Source organism: Myotis yumanensis, unplaced genomic scaffold (genome assembly GCF_028538775.1).
Source record: "Myotis yumanensis isolate MYYU_CA2020_CCGP unplaced genomic scaffold, mMyoYum1.0.hap1 SCAF_2, whole genome shotgun sequence".
Taxonomy (NCBI): domain Eukaryota; kingdom Metazoa; phylum Chordata; class Mammalia; order Chiroptera; family Vespertilionidae; genus Myotis; species Myotis yumanensis.
In genome coordinates this window covers 145194119-145216396 of record NW_027223753.1, presented here as the reverse complement: position 1 = coordinate 145216396, position 22278 = coordinate 145194119, and the positions used below count along the sequence as shown (strand labels likewise).

The window sequence follows — 22278 nt, the reverse complement described above, 5'->3', positions numbered from 1 at the left end:
AGTTCTGCCACATTCTATTGGCCAGACAAGCACAATGTTGGCCCACATTCAAGGAGTGAGGAAATATAGTCTAACTTTTCATGCAAGAGCTGCAAAGTCAAATGCAAACAGATATAGAAAAAGGAAGATAAACTACTTATGAGCACCTAGCAATCTACCACATAGGACAAACATCTGAGAAATGAACTCTGAGATATTTGACGTTTGTTTCTTCACCTAGTACTAGCCAGTGAAGAAAGCAAAAGTCAGAAGTGTGTTCTGGAAAACAGGTCTCCCTAAATACTTTTTCTTTGCTTGCCCATCTCTGCTATCACTATTAAATATAGAGCTTGAGAAAATAGTCATTTTTTAAAAACTGAAAGCTTCAATTTCTAAGCTCATTTATTTTCCAGTGGAAATAGTTTTTCTGAAAGAGGAAGTGTGTTGATTGCATTGGGAAAGACCAGCATCTTGTCCCTATGGTAACAGCATCTTAAATTCTCCAAGTGTTCACCACCTGGTGTTTTCAGGCCCAGTAGCCATATAGTACTATGTTATATAATGGGAGAGAAAGATTCTACATGCACCACGTGTACCACAGGTACAGTTTGATATCAGATCAGAATGATGGTTTATGAAATAATAAGCATGTGGTCCAATTGCCAATAACAGCAACAACAACAACAACAATAATATAATATTTTTTTTCTTATAGGCGATACTTGGATAATTCCGCTATATTGGAAAAATACTTCTTTCAACAACTTAGGGATAGACTATACTTTAATGCTTTCAAGTATATCCTAGGATCGGGTGTATGTGCAAATACCCAGCAATACATATACACATGCACACACACAATTCTTGAACTCTGAATTTAAACAAAAGTGATAGCAGCTGTAATAGGGCTGTTATTAGTTATTAGAATATTTGAAATGATTACTATTGACTTACTTTGGCCTTTTAAATAATATGTTTAAGACATAGGATGTCTAAGTCACAAGATATTTGTGTGGGTGGTTACCTTTTCATGGGGATTATTCTCTCTCCCAAATGCTTGTCTCTGTGGGTGTTGCTGAGGCTTTAAAAACTAGAATTTAGATTCAAATCAAGCTACCTCTCCATGCAGTGATTTGGGGCATGCAAATGACAGACATACCTGTCTGAATCTGTGACTCCTGTTAAGCTGCAGAGGAACCATGAAAGAACAAATCTTTGCTCACTGTGGTAGCTGAATGGCTGCCATTGCTGCTGAAACTGTAAATCAATTTCCTATTGTAAAAACCATAGTAATAGAATTCAGGAAAGGAGTGGGGGATGTTTATCAATGAGTCACGAAGCAGGATTAGAGTATTCTTCAGGTTAGAAACAGGAAACTCCTGGGTTGCTTGGAAAGGCAGACATGAATTTTGAACTAAGAGACAGGTTTTCCTGGCCCAGGGATCTGGCACAAAGAGAAAGTTTCCCGGAATGATGTCATCTACCTGGAGGGGATACAGAAAGTATGGGCTCTAGATCCTGGCACTGACTGCAAACAGTAGGCTACAACTTGTCCCTTACTGCGGGATGATGAAAGAAGTCAGAGTAGGCAGCATGCTTTGAAAACTGTAAGCAATGTACAGAGCCCTCCTGTCTTCCCTGGGGGCTTGCAGAGAGAGGAGTGAGGTAAAAGAGGGTAGGCAGAGGGTTGAAAAATAAAACACTGTTATGTGCACCTCCCTTTCCCAAGCTGCAGGAAAGCTGGCTCCCCTAGGGCTTGGAGACCTTGGACTTGAACAAGGGAATGTTGAGTGGAAGAAAGAAACAGGGATCTATGTGCCTTCACAGTGTGCCTCCCGGGTCACTTGGCAACGGGATGGTGATCCGAGGCAAAGGAGTTTCTGCTCAGTAAAGATTTTCTTTGCTGGTATTTGGATTCCTTGGAATCCCTGGGATCTCATTTCTAATCCAGCCTATGCAGTCTTATATGAGTTTCTAGCTTCCATATGTCATTTATTCCTCATGACTATTCTACGATGAATATATTTCTGGGTCACGCATCCATATCTAAAATTCCCTAATCCAGAAAGCTCTAAATTGAAAAGTTATTTTAAACTGCCATAAAATTAGTAAGAATTTTATACTCATTCAGTGTATTATTGGAACATTTTTCTGAAGGAATATCAATATGTTTGCTTACTAAGTGCTGTCCACAACAGCACGGGTGTTATATAAAATTCAGTTTATGTACTATATTACTCTATATAATAAAATAATTCTAAAGTACACTTCCAAGGATAGTATGTAAGAGATCATGGACACATATTATTTCCACATTGAAGGTTGGAGCTGAGTTTCAATGAGGTTAAGTGCCCAGCTTCAGATCACATAACCAGGAAATGATGGATTTCAGCTTGGGTATGTCAGACTATGATGGTTTCTTTTACAGACACTTTCAATGAATTTTTGTTTGGGGCCAGGGAATTATTTTCATGCACTACTTTCAAAAGAAAAATGAAAAAATGTCTTTGAGAGCTGCAGCCACAGGTTGGCACTTGTTGCCAATCCAGCACTCACTCTGTAGAAGACAGGGAGAAACCCGCCATTGTTCTTTTAGTTTGCAGAGCCCGCTCATTCTGCACACCTTCTTTTTAACATTAGTCCCCGGCTGACATACTGGCTTCCTGTCCTCTCAATCTTACTTTCTTCTTAGCAACACAAACAAAACATAGTGAGGACAAAGCAAGTTGCACACACAATCCCAGGGCTCTCAGTAGGTGGAAGTCTGAACCTCATAGCAATTACCACTCATCCAGACCTCCTTTCTTCATCTCAGTTTGTTTCTATGTTCTTTTGTGTTTCCTTTCACACACTGGGAAAGAATGTTGTCTGATGCCATCTCCACTTTTGCAGCACTTGCTTTTTAAAGGCCTGCCTTTTATTTTTTTCCCAATCACATGCCTACTCTTTGTAGATCAGGTGATTTTGTTGACTTCGTGGTGCATAGTCAGGATTGCATGTATAATTACAGCTGTATTTATTTCAGAAATGGAACAGTGTGTAAGGCAGAACTCATCGGTCATAGCTCAGGCTGCTGAAACAAAATACCCGACTGAGTAGTTTAAACAACAGACACAGTCTGGCGGCTGGGAAGACCAAGATCAAGGTGCTGGCAGATTTGGTTCTTGGTGAGGGTCACCTTCCTGGCTGCTTTCTCACTGTGCTCATGTGGTGCAGAGAGAAAGAGAGAGCTGTGGTCTCTCCCTCTTAGTATAAGGACACTAATCCTATCATGGGGGCCCCACCCTCATGATCTCATCCAAACCTAATTACCTCCAATGGCCCTACATCCAAATACCATTATGGTTGGGCTTAGGGCTTCAACATACAGATTTGGGGGATACAATTCAGTTCATAACATCATCAATTTAATATAATCACATTCTTTTAATATTTAAAAGTGCTGTATAGATATACACCTAACACTGGATTAGAAATAAAAAAAAAGTTAGGTTCTGCTTCCTCCTTTGCTACTAGAAACACACACACACACACACACACACACACACACAACTTAATCTTTGGATTTTTGTTTTATAATATATTAAAGAATGAGGTAGAACTGAATGATCTCTATATAACACCCCAGTTTAAGTAATTTTGTCAAGAGAACAGTGTACCTGTCATATGTATAATGGAACAACACAGAGGTAATAATAGCTCTAAAGCACTTTTTTGTACTTCACTTTTTCTTACTAATTAGGGATTTAGCCATCTTTTCTGGGTTGCTACAAGTAAACATTCTAGTACCACAGATTTTGGAGCCATTTTTTTAAACTTCTGTTCATTGGATATTTTTATCCTAGACAATATTGTCTTTTTATCTCTTTTGCATTTTTAATGCTTTAATTTTCTAATTTTTCCAGGATCTTTGACTTTTTTCTTTTGGGGGAGAAATTGATAGAGATTATACCATGGTTATAAGCAGTTAGAAACAAGTGCGATGAAAATCCTATTCTTTTTTAGAATATAATTTCTGTGGAATCTGTAGTTTTAAAAGTAGACATTGACATGGTCCCCCTTTTAAAACTAAAATATGTTTTAAAAAATTTTTTCAGAGTGGGAAAAAATCAAGCAGATATTAATTTCCCCTCCCCCCAAAAAACACCATTTCACATAGCCCTGAATATGTCATTTCAAAATGTATACATCAATAAAACTGTCCTCTATTTAGGTTGGGTGTGACTTTGTCCTTCCTGTCACACTAGCCTACAGTCCTTTGCGTTAACTTGGCCCACTTTCAAAGGTGGGATTGTGTGGCATCCAGGAGACTGTCAGCTCTCCTCCCCACAGATGCTCTGGGCCAGCATTAGGCCCCCAGACTCCTCTGACAAGGCCACGTCCCAGCGTCGATAGCTCTGAAGAGACTGCTGATCCCAGTTCAGATGACAAGATGTGCTGAGCCTCTGGGACAGCAGTGGCAGGATGTTACTAATAAAAGATAGTAGCCCTGCTGCCGAGGAAGGAAACAGATGTGAGGGCGAGATCCAGGTGACAACCTGGGCATCACAGAGAAACAGGATGTGATGGGGGAGGGAGGGAAGTAAGTTGGCATTTGGCAGTATGTGCAGAGGCAAGACCTGAGCGTGGGCAGTGGGGGCTGTGCCTTTCGAAGATTTCTGACCTTCTGCCTGCCAAGGTGGAATTAGATTTCTTGATGGAGGGGGGAGAGGGAGGGAAGGGGTGGAAAAGGCAGATGCCAAGAGTGATTATTGACCTGGCGTCCAGACAAAAGGATGCTGTGGCTGGCTCCTGAGGGAGAGAGGGACAGAGTGGTGCAGGTTGGAAGTCTAACTGCAAAGGCTGCGTGCCAGAGTTTCAGCTGCCAGAGAGTGCCCCGGGGTGCTGGCCTCTTCTGTCCACAGCAGCAAGTAGTCTGAAATGAAAGAAGAAAAACGACATTTAGTATCTTTGACTAGATTTTAAGGTTGGCATTCGGAAGTATATTGAGCTGCCTTTCTCTTATCTGAGAAGCATAAACCCTTGTAACTACTACTACTTTTTAAAAAAACCCAACAATATTGCCATATTTCCAAGACCAAGATGGTACAGTTTGACTCCTGGCTTCCCCATCCCCAGCAGTGAACCCTAAGTGAGTTTTCCACGTCCCAAATGCTGACCCAGAGCAATACCACCTGCTGGGAGACAGGACTCACTGATTCTGTTAGAATACAGTTTGTTGACACATCAATCAGGAAACGTTAAATGTGGCAGCATCCTTCCAGAGTTTTGCTCTCAGCATTCACACCAAACATTTCTCCAGCTTCACTGTCCAATATCACCGTGTGCCACTAGATGTTGCTGTTACTCCTGCTTTGTGAGGCGCTGGGAGCAATCAGCCCGCCCTGTGCATGCAGGGGGAGCAGTTTTCAGAGCGGGAGGATGCTGCTGTCGGTGCAGATTTAAGTGTAAAGGCCTCTTTACCTGGCATTTTCATTGAAAAACAGACACTCCGTATGTTGTTATTTGGTTGCTATTTCCTTTTTCCATTTTTTAAAGGGAAAGACTGAATTAAAAGCACTTCTCCCACCAATGCACCTTCCCCTTTATCCTTACTAAATCTTACTTCTTTCTAATGTATTTTTTCAGCTCAATAATATAAAGATTGTTTATTAGCAAATTAGGAAAATCACTTTACTACGGCTATTCAGAATCTATATGTGGACTGCAAATGTTTCTCTTCTAATTTATTCCAAATCTTAGAGACTTCAAATGGAATATCTAATTTCCTTAGAAAAAAGTGATGTAATCCTAACCTCACTGAAGAAAAGACCCCATGAGGGCACAGCAAGTCAAGGTTAAGGCTTCCTTCTTTGTGACTACACACGGATACATCCTTGAACCCAAGGGACAGAAGTTGTTATGAGTTTCAGGCTGTTGAATGGTGGTGTGAGACACACAAGTTGTTTTCCTGTTAAATTTCCTTTTATTGTATTAAGTATTGAATGCAAGTATGTTGTTTAAGTTGTGGTTATTTGATTATTATATACCTGATCATTATTTGATCATGAAATTAAGTAGGATATCTAAATGCCAATGCACTTATAAAATTGCCTTTTAAAAACAGATTATGAATAGTATGTTCAGTGAATGCTAAGTGAGTTTTCCATGTCCCAAATGCTCTGACCCAGAGCAATATCATCTGCTGGGAGACAGGACTCACTGATTCTGTTAGAACACAGTTTTGCTGCCACATCAACCAGGAAACGTTAAATGCAGCAGTTTCCTTCCAGAGTTTTGCTCTCAGCTTTTGCCAAGCAAACATCATTTCATTATAGCAAATGACAGCCAGTAATAAGGAGATAACATTAAAATAACAAAAGAGAAAAACCTTACAAAATATACCTTTAAATCAAATGAAGGCTATTCTTGATTTGGTGGTATGAAAGTGAACTAAATTGTTCTTTTTCAAACTTCATCTCTCACCATTTAATATTGTGTCTTTAATTGTTGACTGCCCCAAATGGTAACTAACCAAATTGACCACTGAACTGGGATTCCACCAATCTGTTTTCTCTTTAGCTGTGATGCCACAGGATTTATAGATTACTCTGCACTGCAATTTTATTCCCTGGAGCTGACTCTCAGCTATGGACCAAATGTCAACCCTGATTCAGGTTGGGAAAATAGTTCCTGAGTTGAAGTTGCAATGGACATATTTGATGTCACTTTAAGAATAATTGAGGTCTTAGTCTCTCCTCTCCTGTTCCTGCTCCATCGGCTCTCCTGCTCCTCCTCTTCTTCCATTCTACTGACTTCTCCTTCCCCCCCACTTCTTTCACTTCTATTTTTCCTTCTCTTTCTTTCCCCTCCTGCCTCTATTTGTTTTCCATATGTGTGATGCTGCTATTTTTTGTAGAATTGTATTAGAGAAAGAATCATGATCACATCCATATTAGTCTCCTACGGCTTCTGTAACAAACTGCTGCAACAACCTGGTGGTTAAAACAACATGCACTTGTTCTCCCACAGTCCTGGAGGTCAGAAGTCTGAAACCAGTTTCCTAGGCTGAAATGAAGGTTCTTAATTCCAGGGCTGTGCACCCCCCAGAAGCCCTAGGAGAATGTTTCCATGCCATTTCCCTGGTTTTAGAGCTATGTTCCTTGCATTTTTTGGTGTAAGAGCCTTCTTCAAAGCCAGCAGTGTGGCATCTTCAAATCTCTCTGTGCTAAATCTCTCTTTGCTTCTCTCTTGGCACAATTCTGACCACAGTCAGGGCTCATCAGATAACCCACATTAACATCCTCACCTGAAGACTCTCACATCGGCAAAGTCCCTTTTTCCATGTAGGGTAACATTATAGGTTCCAGGGATTACGACTTTTATATACTACTTGGGGCCTGTTATTCTGCTGGGGTCCAACCCCAGCAGGTCCAGGGGTCCCCAAAGGTGTGGATGGAGTCGGCAAAGAAGAAATGACATAGAGACAGCCTTTGGTTGATCAGCAGCCTAGCCGGGATCTCTAGCCAGGATCTCCAGCCAAGTTCTGGTCAAGATCTTCAGCCAAGTTCTGGTCAGGATCTCCAGCCAAGTTCTGGTGTTTATTGTCTTGTTACATCTGTATTTATACCAGTTGATTTTAATCCTGTCAATTTCTACTGCAAAGGTTAGGGCGTTTCTTATCTCCATTCCAGGGAGTAAAGATTATGTAGCTTAAGCGTGATTGTTCGTAGTTAAAGTGATTAACTACCCTCCTGGCACTTAGTTAAGGGATTTTATCCCCTCCCTAACTTCAGGGGAAAATCCCTACCTGGGGAAACAACCTTTCTTGGAGAGGTGACCTTGGTTAAAACACATAGTGCTAAGGGGAGCAAACATATTAAGAACAGTATGCTATATACGCCAGGTCCCTTGAAACATATGCTGTGCAGAAGTTTCTTTCCTGCAGTGACTGTGTCAAGCAGCAAGGATGGACCGGCTTCCAACATTATTCAGTCAACCATATTCTACTAGCTGTGTCTTTGACAATTTATTTATCACATTTCTTGCCTAAGAATGTTACTGTGAGGATTTAATAAGAAAATGCTTGCAAAGTACCTACCAGAATGCCTGGAAAAGAGTATATCCATTTTAAGTTAAAATAATTTAAGTGCTAATAAATACTGTTTTTACTATTAAATGTAATTATCTTAAAGATCATTCAGTTCTTCACCTTTATGGAACCTCAATCTAGCTTCTGTCCTCTACTAAACATTTACTACTCTACTAAAACATTTATTTCAAGGTCTCCCACTAGTCTCCTCCAGCTGGTAAGGTTCAAAGACCAATTCGTGGGCTTCATGTAAGTAACATTTAATACAGTTGACCACTCACTTTCCTTAGAAATACTCTCTTTTACTTGGCTTCTGCCATACCAAAATTTTTGGTTTTCTTCTTTCTTGACTGGACATTCCTCTCTGTTTCTTTTGCCATCTCCTTCTTCAACCCACATATTGGCATTTCAAAGAATTCTTTTGTCATGAGTGTTTTTTGTCTTCTTTACATTGAGGTGAGGAGTAGCATGGCATGCTGAATGAGCTTAAAGATAGATAGGGGATGGGAGTGGCATAGGATGCAGCTGGAGTGGTGGTGTGGGTCAAGTTTTGCAGTGATTAAAGATCCTTCTAATAAGGATTTTGGCATTAATTTTAATGGGATGCCATGGGAGGCTTTGAAATTGGTATGTTGGGTGGGTGTTATCAGTGAATGCCTGAGTTCTTTCCTCTCTGTGAGATCTACAACTGATGCCCTCCTTCCTGAAACCTGCTGAACCATTGAGCCAGCATACTGGTAGTTCTGGAATTGAATAAAGAATCAGGAGAGAGCCTGGTCAGTGTTGCTCAGTGGTTAAGCATTGACCCATGAACCTGGAGGTCACAGTTTGGTTCCCTGTCAGGGCATATGCCTGGGTTGCAGGCTCAGTCCCCAATAGGGGGCATGTAGGAAGTAGCCAATTGACAATTCTCTCTCATCATTGATGTTTCTATCTCTTTCCCCTCTCCCTTCCTCTCTGAAATCAATAAAAACATATTTTTAAAAGCAGGAGAGAGATAACAGATGTTAGTGGAGTGACAGAAGTTCAGACCTATTTCCTACATTTAATAAGGACATATGAGTTTCCTATGTGTTGGAAAACACCACTATTTGTGGCTATAACTTAGGCTGTGTTGCAAGTGCCATTGCCGTACTGGGTGAGGAAACCTCTGGTATGGCTGATGTTAAGGTGGGAAGTATTAGACTTGGCTTTAGCCTGGTCTCCCAGCCAAGGGACCATGTGGAGGGAGACCCAAAGTGCCTTCCTAAGATCCTACAAGGAGCCAACACTTGATATCTCTTTCAAAGGTGGAATTGAAAAGCAACCAGTGTCCAACAGGAAAATAGCAACAACTAAAAGAAAGAGAATGGTGGATTTGCCACCAGGCATTGTGGTCACTCAAGCGATCAGATGTCTCCCCACTCCTCACTGCCACTGAAATCTAGATGTGCCACCTCTGGAAACCACACCCCTTCCTCCCCACCCCCAACACCAGGCAGTAGTATGTCCTGCTTTTGCGGAAAAGGGTGAAATATAAGATCTGAGATAATCTTAACAAAAACCGAAGAAATGTTATAAGGGAGGGCTGAGAGATCTTTAAGGAGCTTGTACTTCGGTGAAATGGAGATCAAAAAGGACATTTGATAGTTATTGTTTGGGGAAACTGTAAAATGACTCCAGATTTATACTTCAATGACCCCTTAAATCAAACCAAGTAAAAATTTATTATTTAATTTTATCAATATTTTGATATGCATAACAAAAATTTGAGTTAAATGTTCCTATTTTCACAGTGTAGATGGTAAGATGAGGTTTCATGAGGTTAAGTGACTTTCTAAAGGGCACAGAGCTAGCATGATGCAGATCAGGGTTGGAACCCTCACCTCCCCAACTTTGAAGCTCGTGCCCTTTCTACCCCACTGTACTGCTCCAATACCACACCTTTAAAGTCATGTTGTGGCAGTGGCCAGTTTATAAAGTTAAAAATAAATAACTGTTCTTGATATTGCAATGTGACATGAATCAAACCACCTAAGGTTGCAGAGGGTAGAATGATGCAAATAATTGACTAACTCTGGCATAATGACAATTTCAATTCTGAAGTTAAATTCTGCTAAGACTACAGGCAGAACTATGATATGGTACTTCCTTACATGTTCTCTGTCCGATAAACCTGGGTTACCTATTTTTCTGTTGTCTATTACACATGCACTGTCTCTCCCTTTCCCATCCTCAAACCTCCCCTCCTTTCCTTTAGAACCGTGGCTCACGGCAAACTGCGGCTCACGAGCCACATGCGGCTCTTTGCCCCCTTGAGTGTGGCTCTTCCACAAAATACCGACTTCTGCACATGGGCCACGAAGTTTCAATCGCACTGTATGTGCACGCCGGCACGTGGTATTTTGTGGAAGAGCCACACTCAAGGGGCCAAAGAGCCGCATGTGGCTCGAGAGCCACAGTTTGCCGAGCCGCAATTTGCCAACCACTGCTTTAGAATATCATCTCAATGACCTCATTCACTTTCTTTTCTGATATCTTATCAGCAACCTAGAACCAGTGCTTGGCACATAATAGGCCCTCCATAATTTTTCTTTTGAATGAATGAATCAGAAAGTGATTTTTAAGCTGCCACATAAATTCTACCTTAAAGAGTAAAAGGCAAAGATGGAGGAGAAAAAGAGGGTGTTATGGACTGAATGTTTGTGTTCCCTCAAATTCAGATGTTGAACTCCATCCCCTTGTTATTTGATGGTATTAGGAGGTGGAGCCTTTGGGAGGTAATTAGGACTAGATGAGGTCATGAGGGTAGAACCCTAATGAATGGGACTAGTGCCCTTTCAAAAGCCATGAGAGCACCAGCTTTCTCTCTCTATTTCACCATGTACAGATATAATGAGGAAACAGCTGTCTCCTCACCAGAACTTGACTACTCTGATCTGAATATTGGAATTCCAGTTCCATAACTAAGAGAAATAAATGTCTGTTGTTTATAAGCTATCTATGGTAGTTTATTTGTTTTTTTATTTATTTATTCTCATCTGAGTACATGTTTATTGATTTTACAGAGAGAGGAAGAGAGGGAGGGAAGGAGGGAGAAAGACAGCGAGAGAGAAAGAGAGAGAGAGAGAGAGAGAGAGAGAGAGAGAGAGAAACATGATCAGTTGCCTTTGGAATGTGCCCTCACCAGGGATAAACCCACAATCTGTGTACCCTGATGGGGAATTGAACCCACCACCTTTTTGATGTATCAGATGACACTCCAACCTACAGAGCCACTCAGCCAGGTCTATGGTAGTTCATTATAGCAGTCTGAACAGACTAAAACAGAGGAGGAAGAGGAGAAAATAAGTGTAGATCTCATCTGGTTATTCAAAAGTCAACAGACCCGGTTACACAAGCATGCTACTGCTGGCCAAGGTAGCCTTCATAATGGCTTTAGTGACTTCCATTCAAGCTTTGTGATATGAGAGTTACCATAAAAACCTGGTTACAGCAAAATTCTTTTCCAAATGGCCTAGCCAGGTGCTGATCTGCTTCCCACCTGGCCATAGAATTTCAAAGACATATGTCACTTATTTGTGTAGGTGGTGCCCTAGCTTGTGTCAAAATGAGACTTAAAAAGATGAGTATAAATGGTAAATTGGGGTGTTGCCAGAAGTGTCTCTCCAGGGGGGCCAAGAGTCTTCTTTGGGAGAACATTTATTCTCAAGGGAATTTAATCTTGATCTATTAATGAAGACATTGTTTGAGTGGAGGAACCTATGATCTGTTTCTTTTTTTACCTCATGTCAACCTTGTGATATAGGTCTTCAATTTTAGAAGTGGCCAAACAGGTACAAAGATTAGTCTTTTGGGGTCACACAGTGTAGCCAAACTGCTGCTTATGACCTGATTCTAAAATACTCACATAGCACCCAGTATTAAGGGTCATGATTCAGAGAGTTAATGATTTCTGAAATAATTATTTCTGAGATAATTCTTTAATTACACTCATACAGAAGAAGTGTTTATAAGTTTATAAGTAAACAACTTAAAAATTCATACAGAAAAATAAGATTTTTCCCTGCAAATGAGAGAATTAGAAACTATGTTAACCTGCTACATGTGACTTAAAATGAAAAATAAATTATAATGCATGTTTAAGTATAATAATGGTACTAAATTTTGATAATTAAATTATCCTCAAAGCTATTGAATGATTACTATAAACTATTCTGTTTATGCTTCTGGCTGAGAACTAAAGACAGGACTGAGGCTTAAAGTGGCTAGAAATTCTTCACATGGTTTTTTGTGAATACCTGCAGAGGGTAAACTCTTTTTCTCTAGAGTCCAAAGATAAGAGAAAAAGTCTCTGATTTGCAATCAGAATCGATCTGCTGCTCTACCAGCCACAGCCCAAGTATCGCCATAAATCTTTGCTGGAGGATTCCCAGGAGGAAGTTGCAAAGGGGAGTTCTTGCCACCTTGATGTTTTGGAAAGAGCCAGGGATGTGAACTTTCACATTGGCTGAAGCTATCCCCGCTTAGATGTCACATTCTTTGTGGTGAATTTGGTTTCTTCTTCTTTGCCAGCAATTCTTCCTGTTGCCCTTGACAGGTGATCTCTCTTAGGGACTTCACATCTGTAATTTTAAAAGACTCTAAGAAGAGGTCTAACCTAATGAGGGCAAGGGTGCCCTCCCCCTGAAACCCCAAAATAAAGGCTTTCACAAAATCAGCTGCTTTTGTCAGAGCGCTAACATCCTTTCAGGTTCTTTGTAAGTTCTGATTTCTACATTCCTGGATTTCAAGTTAAAGTGTATCTGAAGTTCCAAATGTTCTACAATAGGAATAAATATTTTCAAGCAGTTCTCTCTTTTTTTTTTAAAAAAGATCCTCGCCAAAGGATCTATTTTTTGATTGCTTTTAGAGAGAGGAAGAGATAGATAGATAGATAGATAGATAGATAGATGATAGAGAATATGAAGGAGAGAGAAACATTTATTGGTTGCCTTTAGTACATGCCCCAACTGGGGATTGGACCTGCAATCTAGGGTATGTGCCCTGATGCGGAATCAAACCCCAACCCTTAGTTATATGAAGAATGCTCCAACCAAATGATGTCCAGGGCCAAACAGTTGTCTTTTAATGGTGTCAGTTAGCTGGGACTGGAATTTTCCTTGTTTCTTTTTTCCCATCCAGGAACCTGTGCCTTGAGAGGAGTGGGAAGACAGGCCCCTTTGAGTGGAGCCTCCTCTGAGTTCATGCAGCCCACATCTGCCCTCCCCCACTTGGAGAGTTTCTCAGCCTGCCCTTTCTTCAACCTCTGACTATCCTTGTGGGTGACCTGGGTGAAACCATCCGCAGCCCCAGCGCTCTGTGCCTCCATTTTGGTTGCCATCCCAAGAATCTCCAGCCCCCATGATCTGTTTTTTACATTTCTCTCTCAACATAACTCCTATTAAACACATGTCTGAGTCCTGGGGTGGATGTGGATGTGTTTAGCAAAGAGGAGATTTGAAGAATACTAAGTGAAAAGTTATTGGACTCAAGTCAGTGTAGGATATTGAGGTTCAAGCAGCCCTATTCTGAGATTCCTTCATAGAAGATCCAACCCTATTAATGCAACCAGGATAGCTCTTGATGCACCCCCACGCTGTCACAAGATGGCCAGCAGGGGAGGGCAGTTGGGAGAAATCAGGCCGGCAGGGGAGCAGTTAGGCGTCGATCCAAGCCAGCAGGGGAGCGGTTAGGGAGTGATCAGGCTGGCAGACAGAAGCGGTTAGGGGGCAATTAGGCAGGCAGGCAGGCGAGCGGTTGGGAGCCAGCAGTCCCAGATTGTGAAAGGGATGTCCTGTGGGATCGGGCCTAAACCGGCAGTTAGACATCCCCTGAGGGGTCCCAGATTGGAGAGGGTGCAGGCTGGGCTGAGGGACAACCCCCCCCCCCAGTGCACGAAGTTCATGCACCAGGCCTCTAGTGTAATTATAATAGTTTCCAGATAAACTCAGTCACCTTCATGCTTTTTTTTTTTTTTATCGTTTTAGATATACACTGAGTTAATTCTGACTTTTCCTCCTCTTTTCCTGCTTTCTCCTCAAAGAAGTATCAATGTTCTGGAATCAGTAGGAGGCATCAGGGCCAAGCTGTCCTTTCACTCATCCAGGCATCCACAAACTCATCCTGTCTTTGGCCTTTGGCTGTTGCTCACCGCTGCCATCATTGGTGTCAGTGTTATCATCTGGTGGCTGGCTGAAAAGTTCTCTGCTGCAGGGGGGGAGCCTTGTTACAACTGTAATACTTCAAGTCTCCCCTTTCAGCTGCTCTCTATCACTCTAGGGTCCAGGGACACTGGGCTTCTCTTCCATGCCATTCCTGGCTGTCTGCCTTCCCTTTGACTGTCTCAGGCTCTTTGCTACAGAAACCAATGTTGTTCTAGTTCAGCTATACCTGGGGACACTGCATAGTGCTTGGAGTTCTAGCATTTAGCCCCTCTTTGAAAGCCCACCTAGGAAGAGAATATATCTCCCTTTCTCTCAGATTCCCAAATACTTCTGAGGATTCTATTGTTATCTCCCACTCTGGAGATAATCAAGTTATTTGTTGATTATACACTAAGTTGGAGACTTAAGACCAAGTATGTATAACACATTTAAAACTGAACTCTTTTTTTTTTTAAATATATTTTATTGATTTTTTACAGAGAGGAAGGGAGAGAGATAGAGAGTTAGAAACATCGATCAGCTGCCTCCTGCACACTCCCCACTGGGGATGTGCCCGCAACCCAGGTACATGCCCTTGACCGGAATCGAACCTGGGACCCTTCAGTCCGCAGGCCGACGCTCTATCCACTGAGCCAAACCAGTCCCGGCTAAAACTGAACTCTTGATTTCAACTGTCTCCCTTCTAGTCTTTCCTATTTCAGAAATTGGCACCCCATACACTATGGGAGTTATCTGTAAGTAAGTCCTGCCTTTCATTCATTCTCTGCATTCACTCTAATACCAAATCTTGTCAGCTCAGCTTATAAAATATATCCTGAGTATGACTATTGTTCATCTCCAGTATGACCATGTAACCACCACCACTTCTAGATGGTTCTATTACAACAGACTTCTTTATCTTTCCATATTTGCCTTTGTTTCTCCAATCCATTTTCCACAAATCAGAAAGAGTTTTAAAAAACAAACAAAAAATATGAACATGTCCTCCTGTAGCTTCAAACAAGCAGAACAGAAACAGACTCATAGATACAGAGGACACTATGACAGTTGCCAGATTGGAGGGTGGTTAGGGGGATGGCTGAAAAAGGTGAAGGGATTAACAAGTACAAATTGGTAGCTACAGAATAATCATGAGGATATAAAGTATAGCATAGAGAATATAATTGTTAGTAGTATAATGACTATGATGCCAAACAGGTACTAGATTTATCACAGTGATTACTTAGTAAGTTATACAATAGCTAATTGTTATCAGTGGGGTACCCTCCGTTATCAGTGGAAGTGAAGTTCTTGGGGTGCTGCTGGAAAAAGAATTTCCTGAGGCTCCTTTGGGAAGATGAGTATCGTGGAAAGCTTTATTGATGATGTAAAATTAAGGGGGTTTCTTTCCAAAGCCCCATATTCTTCCATTTGACCCTGGAAGAAGTCCAATCTTGTCTTCAGAAGGGCAAGAATTAAGTCTTGAGTCACCACTCCATAATAAAGCACAGTCCTCTCCAGCATCTGGCTAATTTAGCTTGTGTTCCCAGCTGCAGTCCATTGTATGTGGGGGTCTGTATGGCCATGGGTCATGAGGCTGCTTAAGGCCACATGGTGGGCTAGCATATGGGTGAGTGCTGGTCATGGAGCAAGAGAGTGCAAGGAAGCAGGAACTAAGCAAGAGAGAGGAATTATTTGTCTGGAGATTGTAATTGGGAGTTTTTCCAATTAACCCTTCAGGATTTTGCATGCTTGCAGTGGCTTTACCCTTCTAGGCAATTATCTTTTCCCCAGGTTAGACTGACAGGCAAGCACCCTCCCTACATCATCCCAACTTCACTGTGCATGCCCCTATCTCCCCCTTTGTTGGATTCCTTCTCCCAGTAATTTGCAGGAAATGGACTGGTGGTTCCATGGGGAGTGTGAAACTGCAGCTTCCTGGTGAAGCTGCCCAGGTGACCATGCTTATAATGGTCTCCCCTTTGCTCTCTTCCTAATATTAATATTGACTAGCTAATTATGATGATAACATAACCACTGGGTTGTACAACTGTAATTGCAAATAAAAATTATTTTTTAAAAAACCTTGTTAATGGTTTTCCATTGCACTTTGTACAAAATGAAAACTCTGCATTGACTGTGATGTTTGGCACATTCTCATTTACTCTTTTCTAATCAAGTCTCATTTTTCTTCTTATCTTCCTTGCTCTAGTGAGTCACACACTGCCCTTTAAGTTCCTAGAAATGGGTAGCTTTTTTCCTGCCTCAGGGCCTTTGCCCATGCTCTTCCTTCGTCCTGGAATGCTCCTCCATGCTGCCCATTGTGTAGCTGACTCCTCATCCCTCAGGTAGGTCTTGGCCAAATATCATGCTCTTTTCTATTATTTCTTCTAACAACACTTAGAGAAAGTGCAAACATGTGGTAAACAAATTCTTGCTGGGCCATCCAGAAACAAAGGAACAGGGAAATAAGCTTTACAAGATTTTTCCTGTCCACATCACCTATGGGCTAATTCATAGGTGCTAAGATGAATATGCTAGGGTGATTATAATCAGATTTCCTTCCTGAAGCAGGTTTTTCTATCTGAATTCCTTTAGGCAGGAAGGGAAGAGTCAAAGGCTCCTTCTGAGTCTTTTGTTTCTTAATAATCCCTTAAAATCAATACCCCAAAAGGCACATTTTGGGGTGGCAAAATTTTGGTCTCCCTCAGTGACTTGGCCAAGTCATTATTGTCTCTATGCTCAGGCTCTTCATCTGTAAAGTGAGGTCTTAATAGTATCAACCTTACAGGGCAGTTTTCAGGATGAAATATTTTAACTGGATTAATATATGCACAAATGCCTGACACTCAGCATGTGCTATGTGTTAACTATAGATGATAGGTACGGGCCATTGTCAATGGAGACCTAAAGAAGGACTGCAGCATGGCAAGTGCAGGCCCAGGGCCTGGGCCCTGTCACGGGAAGGCACAGGGTACAATAACTAAATCAGAGAGACAGCCTAGAAGAGGGACAGTCACATTATGTCTGAAAGACAGAGGCCAGGAAGGCTGTTACCAAATGGAGGCACCATCAAAAACAATGAATCTCTTGCCTGATTTCACCTGTGGTTTGCCCGGGGCTGTCTTTCATTGGCAAGAACCAAACTGTTCCTGATTTTGGCAGGGATTTATGAAACTGACATTTTGGAATGTGTTTTTCTTTGTGAAAACACACACACACACACACACACACACACACACACCTCGATTAACAATCATAAAGAGGGAAATGTGCATGCTTGCAGACCTGTGGTTTGCAAATTACTTATAATTCTCATATTACTGTCTGCCACCCAAATACCTCAGCCTGACAAGATCAGAGCTCCTGTCATCCTTTTACATTTAATTTTAATTTACATGAAACAATGTTCTTCCTGCTCCATTTCTTCCAATTCTTTACTTCTCCTCCCTGTTCATTTCTCCTTATCACTTCAAAGTTACTCCTTTCAGCAATGTCATCTTCTTTTGCTGTGATGTGCTTCACCTTTATACGTCTAATAAATGCATTATTTTCATTTCAAGTTTATGTCCTCTGGGATCACACTTCTTAGCTGTAGAATTAAACTTAGACAAAATAATAAGCTGACTATAATAGAGACTATTTCATTTTTCTTAATAATGATGTTGGCCTAAATTTCTTTATGTTGGAAGGTTTTATTTTGAATTTAATTTAGAAATTTGGGGAGCACTGGAGAACTCATGAATAACTCTTTCTCCCTCCCACAATCCGTATCTGCCTTTCCTTCCCCTCCTCTCTTCCCTTTCTTTCCTTTTCCATGACTATTACATAAAATCTATAACAAAATGTTGTGGCTACTGGTTTGTACCCTGGTTTTACTAACAGATTTACAGGTGTTTTTTAAAACTAAAAATATTTGTTGAGACACAAGACCCTGCACTGAGAGTAATTTTACCATAAGGCCATTTCCCTTACTTGACATAAATTTACAATGCACAGCCTTAGGGACAGGCTTTTCTTTTCTTTTTCAGCTCAACTGTATGCATTTACAAGCTATCACTTTTAGAGACTGAATACTGTCCTGGATGAATCATAAACTCACTCAATTTGGTAATTTTTTATGCTTTTATGTGCTTGCACCGGAACTACACATTTTATCATAATTTATTGCCTTCATAATTTTTCTGCTCTGGAATATGGGAACACCCAGTGCTCTGATTTCTTCTTTCTAGTAAATTCAGGTCAGCTTTGCCTCCCATTTCAACTCTCGAAGGTCACCACATCCTTGATATCACATGTTCAAAGTTCTTATCGAGAGAGTTTACTTTTGCTAATTCATTTTTGCCTCCAAGAGATGATGGCTACTATTCTTTTGAATTATTGCATCCATTTTGGAAAAGGAACTAATTATTTTCTGCTTAACAAGGAATATCCTGTGACTGATACAGTTGGATCCATGTAAAAATGCATAAGTGGTATTGAGGAGATTATTTTATCCAACAAAGTATAATTTCAAAAGTGATTTAAGTGGGACATACATAAGTACTTATGAATATGGTTGCTTTTATAGCTAATGCAGATTTCTTACTTTTATCAGTGATATTCCTGAGTGCCTTATATTTAGCAGGTTCTCAGTAAATGTTTCTTGATATTAACAGTTTTCTAATGCCTTTTTTTAAAAAAGGTTTTTTATTGATTTTTGGAGAGTGAGGAAGGGAGAGGGACTGCCTTCTGCACGTACCCTACCTGGGATGGAGCCCACAATGGGACTCAAACTGGCACCCCCCCCCCACCACCCCCCGGGCCCAGGATGACGCCCAACCCTCTGAGCCATGCTGGCTAGGGCCCAACCCTAACTTTTGTGATGGCTCTTGAAAGATTTACATGGTGTTTAGAAATGTGTGTATGTACATAGGTATGGATCTTGTGTTTTTTTTAAGGTGATACCATGGCTGGTGACTTGATAACTGTGTTGATGTGGCCCCCAAAGACTACAGTTACATCAACATGCCTCTCCCTACTGCATAAGGATCTGTTTATGTGCCCTGACTTGTAATCTTTCCTTCAATTACAAAGCTTTGCTTCTGTCTTGCAGAGCACATGCTTTGCTGCACTGTAGGGTGTTTTGTGACAATTATAAATTTACTTCTGAATTTTCTGGATTACCGATTCCACTTCAGTGCACTAAAACTGGCTGCAATTTTAAAAACCATATATTTTATGTATGCTACCCATCCCAGCGTGAATGCTTGGCAGATAACAATTTTTCCATGTTATTGACTTTGGTGAGCCTCATCGCTGCTGTGAAGGGGAATCATAGCTAAGAAAATTACTCTCAAAATTTGATCAGAATAGAGGACTCCAGATAGAAACCTGGTATGAGAATAGCAATGATCACCGCCTCCATTGATTCGTTGTTTCCTTCATTCAAAATCTTTAAGCAAGCATTTATTAAATGCTTATTATCAAGCGGGGCTTCTTTTTGGGACTATTTTCCTTTTATACCTGATTTTCATTGAAAAGACCTTTTATTTTACAATTTAAGCGGGATTTTGTTTGATTTGGGTCACGTTGTTTACATGATGAACCTTTATAGTTAGAGTGGATTTAAGTGGTTGCTAAGAAAACAGGTTAAGGTGCCGGTGGGGCGTTCATAGGGGTCTATTTGTCACAGCCATAGGAAGGTCACTGCAACACCTTCCTGTGGGACCTCCCAGTTGGGTGGTGTCTGAGTGAACACCAGATTTTACAATTCCTAAAGCATGCTACACCTGGACCTGATGCTCTACCTGGCTATTCACAGCTTCGTTGCAATGTGAGATGTCTACTTCTCTCCAAATTCCATGATTCTATGAATCTGAGAACAAATCTTTAGAATTGCTGTCAACTTCTAGTTATATATTATTTATAGAAATTTTTGAAACCTGATGCAGGCTCCTAATTTTACTTGTTTTCTGTAGGCAAATTAACATTTCAGAATAATATGCACCATATAAAGAGTGTATCATAATTAGATGTAAAGGTTTTTTAAAGGAAGTTCCAATATCAGAGTTTTCAGCACATGTTGAAGCTGCTAGATGACCCATGGGGTATATTTTGTTGATGCTTAGGGAATAGACCAATTCTTTGGTAACAAGGAAAAGAATTAATCAGAAAACAGTCATTTCTGAACAAAGGTACTTCTAATGTATTGAAACACCCTGCCAATTCTATAATGCCCTCTGCTCATTATTCTTTTGCAAAAAATATCCAGTCACCTAGGCTTCAATGCTGCTTTTATTTGTTCTGGCTGACCACAGTGCTCTCCTCACTCCTTTGAGTGGGAAACGTGCTGACATACATGTGACTATTAAGTGAGAAGCTGAATCTAGAGGCAATCTAGTAGGAGACATTCGGTCCACAGTCCCAAACTAACAATGGTGGCAGGACCTTGAGTTCATCTGAATGTACATTCCAGTGAGATTTAGGCCAGAGCTATGTGTCTTAGACTTTTATGTGGATCAGCTGGGGACCTTGTGAAAAAGTAGATTTTAACTTAGTATGCCTGGGGTGGGGTCTAAGATTCTGCATTGTCACCAGTTTAGCACTTGAACCAAGCCTAGAGGAGCAGAACACTTAAAAAATAGGCCCTAAGTGTTATGAGTTCTAGATAAATTGATATACTTAGATTTCCATGCAGAGGAATTGAACCCAAAGAGTATGTCCACTGACATTCTCATGCTCAGTGGTCCCGGAATTCTGGGAGTACTAAACTCTTCATTCTGAGAGGTGCTGAACTTGCACAGGGCCTGGAATTACTTCATGTTTCCTAAAGTCCTCTGGAATGTTGCACAGACACAGCTTAGATGGGTGGAGAAAGCAGCGTCTGGATTCAGAAGGACTGAGTCTGAGCCCAGCTTTGCCTCTGCTTGGTTCCATGAGCTCTAAAAAGTCATAGATCCTCTTTTGAGTCCACGTCCTGTGTATAAATTATAGTAATAGCCAAATACAACTTTATAGGATTGTTTTTATATCAAATATGAAAAATATATATATATATGTGTGTGTGTTTTATAAATGACAGGTGCTATGCAAATATTAGCTGAGGGGTTCGTAACCTAGCAATGATGATTTACACTCATCTTGGAACACTTGTGTTTGCCTAAGACCCTTCATCGTTTGTTTATTAACAACAAATATTCTTTCTAAGAACACAGGTGTTTTGCTGTTTCCCCTGGGTATCATTTGTAAGCAGTCATAGATTATACTTCTATAGTAAAAAAAACAAAACAAATAAAACACACACACACACACACACACACACACACACACATTAAATTTTCCCTTGAAGCATTAGTATTTTCATTTCCAATCCAATATGTTTCAGGGAAGGGGATGTAATGGGCAGCATATATTGGAGCTGGTATAGGACTTTGCTTGGAAGAACTAATTGGTGCTCTATGGCAGTTGTGGATGGTATCCTGAATTATCTACAACTTCTGGGAATAGCTTAATCAACACAGAGATACACTTGGTCTGAAGAGAACATGCCGTCCTCATCACCTAGGGAAGATGTTGGCCTGCAGGCAGCTTTTAATTTAATTGATTTCTTGATGAGTGTTGATTTTATTAAATTAAATTTTAGACAAAATGCCCGATGGCATCTGCCAGTGATAACTGACAGGAAAGACATTAAAAGTTTAGTGAACACTTAGGAATTCCTTATCAGCAGGAATTTATTGAATGCCCCAGATGAGAATAGAAATGCTTGCATTTATAGCTTGCCAGTCATTTCCACAAATTCTACTTATGACACACGCTGTTCATTGAGTCTATTCCATTTTCTGATATAAAAACCCATCTTTGTGGGACTTTGATTCATGTTACAGAACTCAGTACAATTTCGATTTCAGGGAGACATAATACATCTTGTTTAAAAATTGATTTTCTTTTATACTTAAAATGTTTTTAATTGATTTTAGAGAGAGAGACAAACATTGATTTGTTGTTCCACTTATTTATGCATTCATTGGTTGATTCTTGCATGTGCCATAACTGGGGATTGAACCCACAACCTTGGCATAT

At 40.7% G+C, this 22278-nt stretch overlaps 1 pseudogene; it reads right to left on the bottom strand.

Annotated features, from left to right (window-relative positions):
* Window positions 1–12394: 12394 nt before the first annotated feature.
* LOC139002121 (RNA-binding protein PNO1-like) lies at window positions 12395–13412 on the bottom strand (annotated as a pseudogene).
* Window positions 13413–22278: the final 8866 nt, after the last annotated feature.